This window comes from Phascolarctos cinereus, unplaced genomic scaffold (genome assembly GCF_003287225.1).
Source record: "Phascolarctos cinereus isolate Bilbo 61053 unplaced genomic scaffold, phaCin_HiC Scaffold_4;HRSCAF=312, whole genome shotgun sequence".
In the NCBI taxonomy this organism is placed as follows: domain Eukaryota; kingdom Metazoa; phylum Chordata; class Mammalia; order Diprotodontia; family Phascolarctidae; genus Phascolarctos; species Phascolarctos cinereus.
Window position 1 is genome coordinate 418,427,838 of NW_027555847.1, and position 11,622 is coordinate 418,439,459.

At 37.5% G+C, this 11,622-nt stretch overlaps 1 long non-coding RNA gene across 1 annotated transcript in view; it reads left to right on the plus strand.

Annotated features, from left to right (window-relative positions):
* The window catches only part of LOC110223250 (uncharacterized), a 133,852-nt gene extending 122,501 nt beyond the window's left edge, over positions 1–11,351 (plus strand). The window contains exon 4 of the long non-coding RNA XR_002328635.2: positions 11,070–11,351. This is a non-coding gene — a long non-coding RNA (uncharacterized LOC110223250). The remainder of the gene's footprint in view (positions 1–11,069) is intronic.
* The last annotated feature ends 271 nt before the right edge of the window (positions 11,352–11,622 follow it).

Here is an 11,622-nt window from a genome sequence, read left to right on the forward strand (position 1 = left end):
CATTAGGTATCAGAACTAGGAAGCTTAAGAAAATGAAACTTAATGGAGACAAATGGAAAGTTCTGTATTTGTGTCAAAAAATATCAACTGCATAAGCATAGGCTATGGCTAGAAAGCAGTCTGTGGAACAGCTCTAAGGGGTTTAGTAGACCATAGGATTGGTATGAGTCAGCAAGGTGATGTAGGAGCCAAAAGAGTTAATGTAATCTTAGAATACATTAATATGTAGTTTCCAAAGCAAGGGAGGTTACAGTCCCATTGTACACTGACTTAGTGTCTAGAATGCTGTGTATAACACTAGAGGTTATATTTGAGAAGTGACATAGAAAAACTGGGGAGCAGCCAAAGGTTTACCAGACTATTTTATACAATGATTATCATACGATTATGGATGCTAATGGAGGCAGCTGGATAGCTCCGGGGATAGAGTGCTGAACTTGAAGTTAGCAAGACCTGAATTCAAATCCTGCCTCAATACTTACTAGCTGTGTGACCCTGGGCAGGTCACTTAATCTCTATCTGTCTCAGTTTCCCCATGAGTGAAATGAAGATGATAACAGCATTTACCTCTCAGGGTTTTTCTGGAGATATAATGAGATAACATATGTAAAGAACTTTGCAAGCCTTAAAGCACTATATAAATACCAGCTTTTATTATTGTTATTGTTGTTTATTAGCTTGGGGAAGAGAACCTGATATGATGGAAGTGTATGGGATAGGAGGGTATTTGCCTTCGACTGTTTGAAGGAGTATCTTTGAAAGAAAGACCTTATTCTATTCTATCCTGGAAGGTGGAATCAGGACCAAGTGGCAGTAATTATAGGGAGGTGAACTTTATTTTAACATGAGGAAAAATTTCCCAAGAATTAGAGCTGACCAAAAATTGGAATGTGCTTTCTGGAAGCAGGGGCTGGGGTTATAGTAAATTCTCTGTAGGAGGAGGTTTTTAAAGGTGGATGCTGGAGGTGTCCCTACAGATACCTGCTTTGAGGATGACTTCAATACGTGGGCAGGTGATTCTCTTTAAATATTTTTATAGCTGGGAAAGTAGACATATAGGTTGGTGGTTGTTGTCACTTTGGCGGCATGTTTTTTCTGGTATTAATTAGGTCTGAGGTTTTTTTTTCCCCTCACATCTTTAATATTTTCCCTCTTTTATATATACCTTGTGATAATTCTGCAATGTTATCATAATTGTGTCACTTGCAACATGATAGACACATTTTGTCTATTCAACTGATTTTCCCGTCTTTGTTCTTAGCACAATTTCTATCTCTTCTTGTAGAAGCAGAAGGATTGAGGTCCATTTAGCAGCAACTAGATGGGTCAGTGGCTAAAGCACAGGACATGAGGTCAGGAAGACTTGAGTTCAAACACAGGGTCACCTCCATGCAATGATAAGGCATCAGATTAGTATTCTTGAGAAGGCAACAAATGCGGGGGCAGTTTAGATAAGGAAGAAATTGCTTTCGGCTAAGTATAGAAAGTAGTTGGAAATAAAAAAAAGAGGAAAGAGAAAGGGAATCATAGAATTATATCATTTTAGAGATGGAAAAAACCTAAGAAATTTATTCCAATGCTTTACAACCCAACTTGCAATATTATATTATGTGCTAGTAAACTATCTATATATTTTACTAATGACTGCTGTCACCCACATTGTAGAAATGAGTCAAGGCAATAGGGGTCAGAAACAGAGGGAAGTTCAGTGTGAAGTAGTATTCTGTGAAGGCTGATTTTACACTGCTCTGGGTCCAGAAAACCTACGTCTGACTCATGCTAGGCTAGGTGACCCTGGGCAAATCATTTAATGTCTCAGTGGCCCCAGGTAACTCAGAATGTTAGTTATAGGGAAGGGTCTGGTCTGCATTGAAGAGGTCATTTCTTCCAGGACAGCTCCCTACACTAATGAAAATACACCTCTGATCAAAATAAACAGGTTTTTTTTCCTTTTAGGTCACCTGATCACAGGAATGAGGTTTTGAAAACTAAATCAGCTTCCTAACTAATAAGACTCTGAAGTATAATCCTAATCACTGACGCAGTGACTCACTCACTGAGTCAGGAAGGCAACCAAAGTATCTTGGCTCCAAATCCCGAATTTGATTCATAGGTCCACATTGTCTCCCAAGCAGAAAAAGCAAATTTGTTTTGTGTGTAGTTTTCAGGAATTCTGCTTCCTCCTCCACATATTGGGCTGCTGAAGTTGAGTTCCTATTTATCTAGTCTCATTTTTTTTTTTGGGAATACTTGTAGAGGGTTGCTGCCAGCTGGCAGACTTGAAGTCCGGAGGTGAAACAGTGTCATGTTCAATGAGATTTGGGGTTGGTGTCAGTGGCTTACATACTCATTCCCTATGAGTTGGTGACATCTTCTCCAGGCACTGAAAGTGTGTGCACAGGTCTGGGTGTGTTCAGAATTAGAACAGATTCTCCTCTTTCTCTAGGAGATGGTAAAAAACATACTTGATTTCCTGCTACTGATGAAAATAGAGAAAGGGTATTGGACTGGGACACAGAGGCCTGGGTTCTAGTCTGTGCTCTGCCATTTGGTAGTTTTGTGACCTTGGTCAAGCCCCTCAACCTCTCTGAGCCTTTGTTTTCTTATTTGTAAAATAATCGAGTTAGATTCAATTGGAATTTATGGTATTTTAGATCCTTAGAGCTGGAAGGGCTCCTTCCACTTTCCACAGAGGAAAACTGAGATTGTTCTGATAGCAAATACCAGAGGTAGGAATTTGTAATCAGGAGTTTTGAAGTAAAACAAAAAAATTGATTGCTTTTTCTAAATACACCACAGTAAATATTTGCCAGTCTACAAAATGTCTGCTAAAACTTAAAATCTCATTCTTCTCTCTGCATTTTTCTCATACCATCCTTTGCTCCCCACTTTTCCCCTCTGTTCCTGACCCCTACTCTTTTGATTCATTTCTATAATGTGGGTGACACAGCAGTCTTTAGTAAAATACATAGACAGTTTACTAGAACACAATATAATGTTGTAAACACTTAGTTGGATTGTAAAGCATCGGAATAAATTTCTTAGGTTTTTTTCCATCTCTAAAATAATATAATTCTATGATTCCCTTTCTCTTTCCTCTTTTTCTATTCCCACCTACTTTCTATACCTAACCAAAAGCAATTTCTTCCTTATCTGAACTGCCCCAGCATTTTGTTGCATTTTCTATTATTGTGATTAGTGGACCTGTCATCTTCACTATTAGACTTTAAATGCCTTCAAGTCAGCGATTATGTCTTATTCATCTTTATGTCCCTTGAAACACCTGGCACAGTAATAGGGTATACATGCTCTGCAAAAACTTGTTTCTATCAAAACAAGTTTTGTTGATCAGCAGCTGAAGGGGTTGATGTTGGGTAGGTGGGGGATTACTACCATTTTCTAACCTCTGACCTGTTCTTACTCAGCCTGCTGAACTCCTAGACCCTGTTAGAATTCCTTTATTGATTAAAAAAGAGAGAGAAAAGAAGTAACGAAGTTTGATGGAAGAAAAAGGAAAAAAGGATGGTTTATTTAGAACTCATCTGAAGGTACTGAAGAAGAGTTGAGCCAGCTGGAATTGCAGACATAGTAATGAAGAAGCAGGATACTATTCCCCTACTTCCAAGCATTAGTTGATTGTTTTGTAGTTCTAAGAAAAGGAAAGGGACACCAGCGGAGTGTAGGAGAAAGGATAAAAATATCTTTTAGTTTACATGGCAGAAAAGGTCGTGTCAATGGTAGGCAGTTTCCACAACCTTCTAAGGTACTTAATGTGGTGGAGTAAGTAGAAATAAAAAGTCCCCCTTCCCTATCCCTCACCCTCTAGGAAAAGGCCTCAACAGCTCATTTCCAGCAGAGAAGGACAATCTCAGATTTAATTGAGAACGATTTGAGAACTTTCTCTCTCTTCATCCAAAGGAAAGGCTTCAGCTAAGGTCAGTCATGGGAGAGAACAACTTTGGTGTCCATGGTAAAGGAAAAAGTGCAGGCTGAAACTCTAACTTGGTCTGATCTCTGAGGAAAGGGAGAGACTGGCTTAAAGAAAGACCACCGAGGCAAAGGAAAGGTCCTGAATGTGATCTCATGCCCAGAGAAGAGAAGACTTAGGACTTAATACCTGAGGCCTCAGTAACACAATTGAGTAAACAAACAAACAAAAAATTACAGGACTTTTATGATGCCAGGGATAACCAAGAGAAAAACCCAGAAGAGGAGAATAAGTCAAGAACAACAGTAATCAAAACCTCAGAGAAAAAAATAAATCTTCCCACAAGAATAATTAGAATTCTTTAAAGAAATGTTGTAAGAGTTTTTAAAAAGATCATATAATACAAATGAGAGCTGTGGAGGAGAGACTTGGGAAGAGGAACAACAGCTTAATTGAAAAAGGCATAAAACCTGACCGTAATCACAAAAGTAGGCAGAGATGCAAAGAATCAGTTTTTGCAAGAGGGTATTGGTAAAATTATTATCAGCATCTTATTGTTATCAAGAATATTAGCCTTGTCTGAGTTTCACTAAAAAATTGTAAGGCTTTTTTGAATGCCACAACCACTCTGGGTTAAAATGAGGAATGAATGAGAAGGGACTCGGGATGTGTCTTATTTGCTATTTTCTAGGAAAATCTACCTTTGTAGAAGTCATGCAAACCTATATGGCACAGTTGAAAGGCCTCTGCATTTAAAGTTAGAGGATTCAGGTTTGAATGTTGGCTGTTACTTACCACTTGTGTGATCTTTGGAAAATCACTAAACTTCACTGGGCCTCAGTTACTCATCTGTAAAATGAGGGGATTGGTCTGGAAATTTCCCAAAGTCCCTTGTAGCTCTAAATATATGATGATGCCTTTTTAAAGAAGTAGTGCCCTGTATCTCACCAGTGAGTTGGATAAAAGCCAAATAAAGCTCTCCTCTTTTTGCTTCTGTAATGATGTCATGGAATAGATTACCTGATGATGGGAAACTGATCTGCAGATTTGATCCATTTCAACTCCTGTTGGCTCTATCAACATGGAGTAAGATTTCAGAGGAAGACAGCTTACCCCTTTTCAAGTGGTTCTATTAACAGCTGGGCTCTCTCAACGAGGCTACAGAAAGCTATTTACAAAGGAGTTCCTCATGTAGCCTTGAAAAATAGATAGTCCATGGCAGCTCTGTTTTACGTCTGTTATTGAATGTTGATCCTATTAAGAGTTTAAGGTCTTTTGTCTCTATCTGGAACTGTGCACATAGCCCTTTGTGTAAGGTTATTAATATACAGCTTGGAGCTGGAGGGTTTTGAAGACATATTTCTGTATTCCTATAAACTGGCAAACCCTACCTTCTTCCCTTTGAAAAAAGTCTTTCATGCTTGTAATCAATTTAGATTTTAACTCTAAAGCTAAAATGGACGAGATATTTCAGTCTTATCTCCCAATTTATAGATTATATTATATCATGAAATGTGGGTGCTCTCAGTTTTCCCAGCTTTCAATGGGAAACTTGTGGGAAGTAAGTTCCCTATTCCTATTCATTCTCATTTTTTTTTTGTTACTGAAAATGAAACTCTCATGCTTATGATACCTGCTTATACTAGTCATACATCTCTTTCTCCATTTTAAAAACCTTATAATGAAAAAAGGTTTGAGCATGAGAAGTATTCACAGGAACAGACTTGGTCGAAATGAAAAAGCCAACTGACTTTCACAGTTCATTTACTTTTAGTAGCCTTAACCCTCACCTAAGCTGTCATAAATGAATTTTGGTGACAGGTGAAGGCTCTTTACGTAGGGCCCCTTCATAAGCCAGAACCATGATAATTATTTCTCTTGATGAATTTTTCCAATGTGCAATGCAATTTTTGCAAAGGCTGGCTGATGCTTGGCTTTGTACTCAGCCCAGCCTTTAATGTATCAGGTAAAACAAATTTAATTTCTCCCTACTCAGTTATTGTTCTGAACTCGATTTTTCTTTTAATGCCTCTACCACATATTATTTCCCTTTCCCCAAGCTCCCTGATTTCAGAGGCACTGGATGTTATCTTCATGAACTCATGTAAGTGGGGTAGATAGTGATGGATTTAAAAAGCACCAAGGTCAAGCAGCCATGCAGAAAGAAAATATAATGTCATTTTTGGGAAGGGGAGAAGGGATCTAGTGAACTAGAGAATGGAAATTGATAATCCAGGTAATGGAACATAATAACAAAGCAGGATTAAGGAGTAAATAGTATAAAAATAACATATTTTCTAACTCTCATATATGAGATTATGTGTGTGTATTCCTCTCCCAATAATTGCAGTTACTCCTCACCCACCCATGTCTTTCTTGGGTAAATTTATTGTCATTCTTGACCCTGATGGGGCACTACCCATAGAATCTCCTGATGGGTAAGGGGAATATTTTTTTCTGCTGTGTGAAATGAATCATACTTGTCTTAAGATCACATGAAGAATGAAATGCGACCACTTGGAACTCTTTCCCCACAGTTTTAGACTGTCTTTGAAGGATAGGTTACTTGAACAGTTTCATTTGAAACCTCAAACAAAGCTAAATAACTTATTTGGTTACATTCATTCTGTATTTCACATGACAGATGATACATAAAACAGTTTTTTTTTGGGGGGGTTCCAAATGTTGGGAGGAAAAGCCCTATTTTACAGTAAGAGTTGTCTAGGAATGATAAGGTATGTGTCCTCCCATTTTGTTCCTTTCCCCATCCCCAACTCAAACTTTATTATTTTTTAAGAGGGGAAAAATATCTTGCACAACTAAGAGAACTTCTTAACTGAAATTAGTTCCCTACAGCATTTTTGCATATTTCTGCCTTACTGCTGAGCATTTTTTTCTCTAGCCAAAGAAGGAAAAAATAATATATTGCAAATGCATAACAGTGTAAAGTAAAACAGGTCCAGATGGTTCATCTGTCAGCTCTCTCTTTCCTTTCACATCTGGTAACAGTCAGGCCTGGCCATATGTAGAAACCTACAGCATGTGCTGGATTTCTGACTATTGCTGTGATTGTGCAACTGGGTCTGTCTTTCATTAGGCATCTCCAAGATAAGAACACAAGCATCTGCCTTTGAAATCAATAGCACAGCATCACTTACCAACCTTGAACACTCAATATTATTTTGCTTGTTATGTAAAATACCTGCCAAAAGGAGCAGAAAATAGTAAAGCTCTACCACATCCCTGTCCTCCCAACCCCATTCTTACTCCCCCTCCCCCCTACAAATATACACTGCATTTCATGTTATATCACCATAAAAAGCACTGGGAAAATGAAATATTATAAACAATAAATAAAATTATATTATCTAGTTAAACAAATAATCCTTCAATGTTAGATCTGGAATCTGAGAAAAAAAAAGAAAATGGTTCCCTGCCCCCCACCTGGCTTCTCCTCCCACCTCCCCCCATCTGAACTTGTCCAAAGGCAGCTATTGGGTAGTTTCCATTTGCCATTTGATGAAATCCTAATAAGAAGATAGTGATGACCAATGGTTGAATATTGTATCAAAGAGTAATTCAGAGATTCCTGAAATACCAGCGTGAGAGGCCTCAATAATGGGAGATTGGTGATTTGTGATTTTCTGGAAGTGTCACAGTGAATAGAGTATTGGACTTGGAGTTGGGAAGATCTGAGTTCAAATTCTGCCTCAGACTCTGGGAAAGTCACTTAACCTTTTCCAGACTCAGTTTCCTTATCTATAAAATAGGGATACTCACAGGGCTGTTGTAAAGATCAATTGACTTAACGTGTTAATATGTAAAGTGCTTTGAAAATCTTAAAAGGATTATACAAATGATGATGATAATAATGAAGACGATATGTCAACCTATTCTCTGTCCTTAAGAATGATTTCTGTTGAACCCTGCTCATAAAGGTTGTGGTGTGGGTGATGGTATGTGAATGTGATGAATTTACTTTCTGGTAGATTAATTTGGTTTTGTGTACACTTGAAGAGGATTCTTCAAATAGGCTGGGGTGTGTGTGTGTGTGTGTGTGTGTGTGTGTGTGTGTGTGTGTGTGTATGTCGGTGTGTGTGTGCGTGTGCGTGCATGCTCGTGCTCTGAGGCATCTGTGAGCATGGAGTAGGGATGGGAGTGAATCCTTTGTTCAAAAATATCTTCCTTAATCTGTCTTATTGCTTAGAGATTCATTTGAGTTAACAGTTTCTCTTCTAAAATGCAAATGCAAAAGCTAGGTGGTGCAGTGGATAGAGCCCCGGCCCTGAAGTCAGGAGGACCTGAGTTCAAATGTGAGCTCAGACCAAACACTTGATACTTACTAACTGTGTGACCCTGGGCAAGTCACTTAACCCCAATTGCCAAAAAAAAATGCAAATGGAAACTTTAGGCCTTACCTATACTGTGGTTTGAATTAGATAATCAGTTCATAACTAACTGCAATCTGCACTCAGGGAACAGGGTAAAGATAAAGGAATAATGATTCTGAATGAGAGGACAAGCCTAGCTAGAACGGAGGACTTTGGACCGCATAAAGTTAGTTAGAATTTTATCTAAACCAGTGAGTTGTCAAACCAGTGAGTTACTGAAAAACACGACCACAAGTCAAAAATTATAATGTTTGCATAGCTATCAACCTCAGCTTCCATTAATTCAAATCAATTCCTTCAGTTCAGGCTAGTCAGTTCATTTTAATCTTATCTTCTTTAATTTTATCTTTCTATCATACTTCTGCACATCTGAAGGAGTGTGATGGGAAGAGGGAATGGAAAATAAATTGAGTAAGGAAAAGATGATACATGTATGACACAGTCCTTTTTGTTGTCAGTAGGATATAATAGAATATTTGTGGGTCTGCACACTTAAGGGACTGTAGGGAAAAATCTGTAAATATGGAGGATTTGTAGGATTTAAGTAATTCTTTAAAGACATTTGGGGATAGGACTTTATCATCTGAGTGTCCTCCAATCTATTAATATCCTGTGAAAACCATGCAATATAGAGTAGGTGCAATAGTAAAATTCACATAACGGGCTTTTAAGTGTTGGCTTAAAGGTGAAAAGATTCCAGGGCTCACAAAATGAGAAACTAGAAATGTGAACTAAAGTGAGATGTGATAAAAACCAAACATCCTTTAACAAATTAAACTTGGCTGTAAGCACAGTCTTTTGAACCATTTGCATATAGCTGAATTGTGAAAGTGGGCTTGACTGTTGGTCAGACTAATCAAGTAAAAGATTGGTTGGAAATTTCGTTGTCCCTTCATCATAGGAGGAAAAAAAAATGATACCTTCAAGTAAAATGAATATGCCTTGAATGTCCCCCTTTCTCCCCTCTTGCTATTTAAATCCTACGTGTCTCTAAAGGCTCAGTTCACTTTCCACATTTTATCACTACTTTTCTAGCTACTCCAGCATACAAAAGGGATCTTTCCCTTTTCTGATTTCTTATTGCAGTTATAGTCAGGAGTGGACTGGTACATGTTTAAGAGCTGGCTCTCTGGGGAATAAAATGTTTTCCTGACACCCTTTTAAGTTTAATTTGCATTATTATCACTTTTTTCACATCTGGCTAATCAACTTAAGGATAAATTAAGCCCCAATTTTAGTGTTTGTGAATTTCTGAGGTATAAATGCTCACACTAAAAATTTAACAATTAGTTTTCCAGGTGTTAGCTGGGTCTAGCACAGCTCTGCTTATAGTCAAGATTCCATATTGTAGCTGGTAACTATTCTCTAAGTGTTTTGTATATGCTAGTTTTTTTCCCCCCGGTAACTAGTTCCCTGAATGAAATTGTTTTGTCTTTTGTATAAGAACTATACTTGCATGCCTAGAATACTCTCCCTCTTGTAATCCCTAACTTCCTTCAAGCCTTGACTCATGTGCTATCTCCTTCAAGAGACCTTTCCTGATTCCCTCAGTTGATAGTACCTTCCTCCTATTCCTGAAAATAATTTGGAATTCATTTTTTATGTATTTACATTAATCTGATATGTGAATAAAATGTACTAGATTGATATGTGATATAAGGATAAAATATGTAAACATCTCTCAGTAGAATGTAAGCTCCTTGAGGGCAGTGTTTGTTCACTAACACAATATCTGGCATACAGTAGGTGCTTAATAAATGCCTACTCATTGATTGATATACTGATGATGGAGAATATGAAAATAGTGGAATAAAACAGGCAGATTGTGGCCTGTGCCAGGAAGGAAGAATCATTGTTAGATAAATCAAGACTTTAGTGGTATAGCTAAAGGCCTTGGAAATGAGATCATGTTCTATTAGTGGATTGGATTCTTCATTATCTTTGTGAGCAAAGTGGTTGCAATTAGAATTTCTTAGTAGGGCTGTTTTCAGTTCAATAAATTGTAATAAAACTTACCTAAATTGTTATCCAGTTCTTGAGTAATGGATATTTTTCTTATGAAACTGATAGGTTATTAGAGTAAGATTTTGGTGTTTATGACTTGGAAAACATAAAAGAATAAGTCTCCTTTATATGCTGTGGTTTATAGTGTTTCTCAGGCCCCTGGTAATGAAGAGGAGAATGTTTATCATGTTAATCGTAGTTTTTTTTTTTAAACATTAAAACTCCTTGATCAGTATGGAAGGGAGGGTGTTACTCATAAAAATGTTATAAAAGTGTTGAGAGATTTTTATTGAGAGGAAAGGAAGAAGACGGATGTGAGTGGGGAGGGAAGTAGGCGGGTAATTGCAAAACACCTCAGCAGTAAGGGAAAGGTGAAAACAAAATCCACAAAGGAGATGTGGGAATTGAGGGAAAGAAAGTTCATATTCCTGTCTGATAGGATCTAATCCTGAACAGGTTTGTCACACACACACACACACACACACACACACACACACACATTGTATACATACATACGGTATATAATAGATACACACATATGCATGTATTTTATATATAAAACAAAAATATGACATGTGTATATATAATACACATGCATATAGCAATATATATATATAAAATATACATGTATACAATATATACACTTATATATTTATCTGTATTATACGTACATGTGTATATATGTATATAAATACACACATTAAAAGCAAGAAAAATGATGACCTTTGATGTTTTTTCCTTTCCAGCTCTTTTGTATGGAAGACTGTGATAGGATCAGAATTTCTCTGGCGCACTTTCCTCCATCCACCTAAAAGAAGGCAAAGCTATCTGCTGTCTAGCTTGCCTCTCAGACTATGAGTCATCACACCCTGCTGATCTGCTGATCAGACCCATTTCTGTGAGGAAGCAAAGAGGCTACATCTACCATAACCGAAGACAAGTACCTCTGTATTATATTATATGTATTATTATTATAGTTCCACATCTTTGCTGTGTTAAGGCAAAGTAAACCTCCTTTTGTTCAATGACTTATGAGTGCTTCAATTTATCCCAAAATCTAACCTGAACTAAGAGAGTGCTGGCATTACAGCCATGCCTCTGATAGACAGCTAAGAAAGTTTTAGAATTAGAAAATGGAGGATCCTCCCTCCCCCATGCCCAGAGCCCTTGACAATTCACTAGCAATGGAGCCTCTAAATGATGCTGGCTGAGTATAATTTAGCCATTGGACATTAAGCAGTGAGTGAAATTAACTTTTTGACTCAAAATCAGATGGAGATTCCAGACAGAGAACTAAAA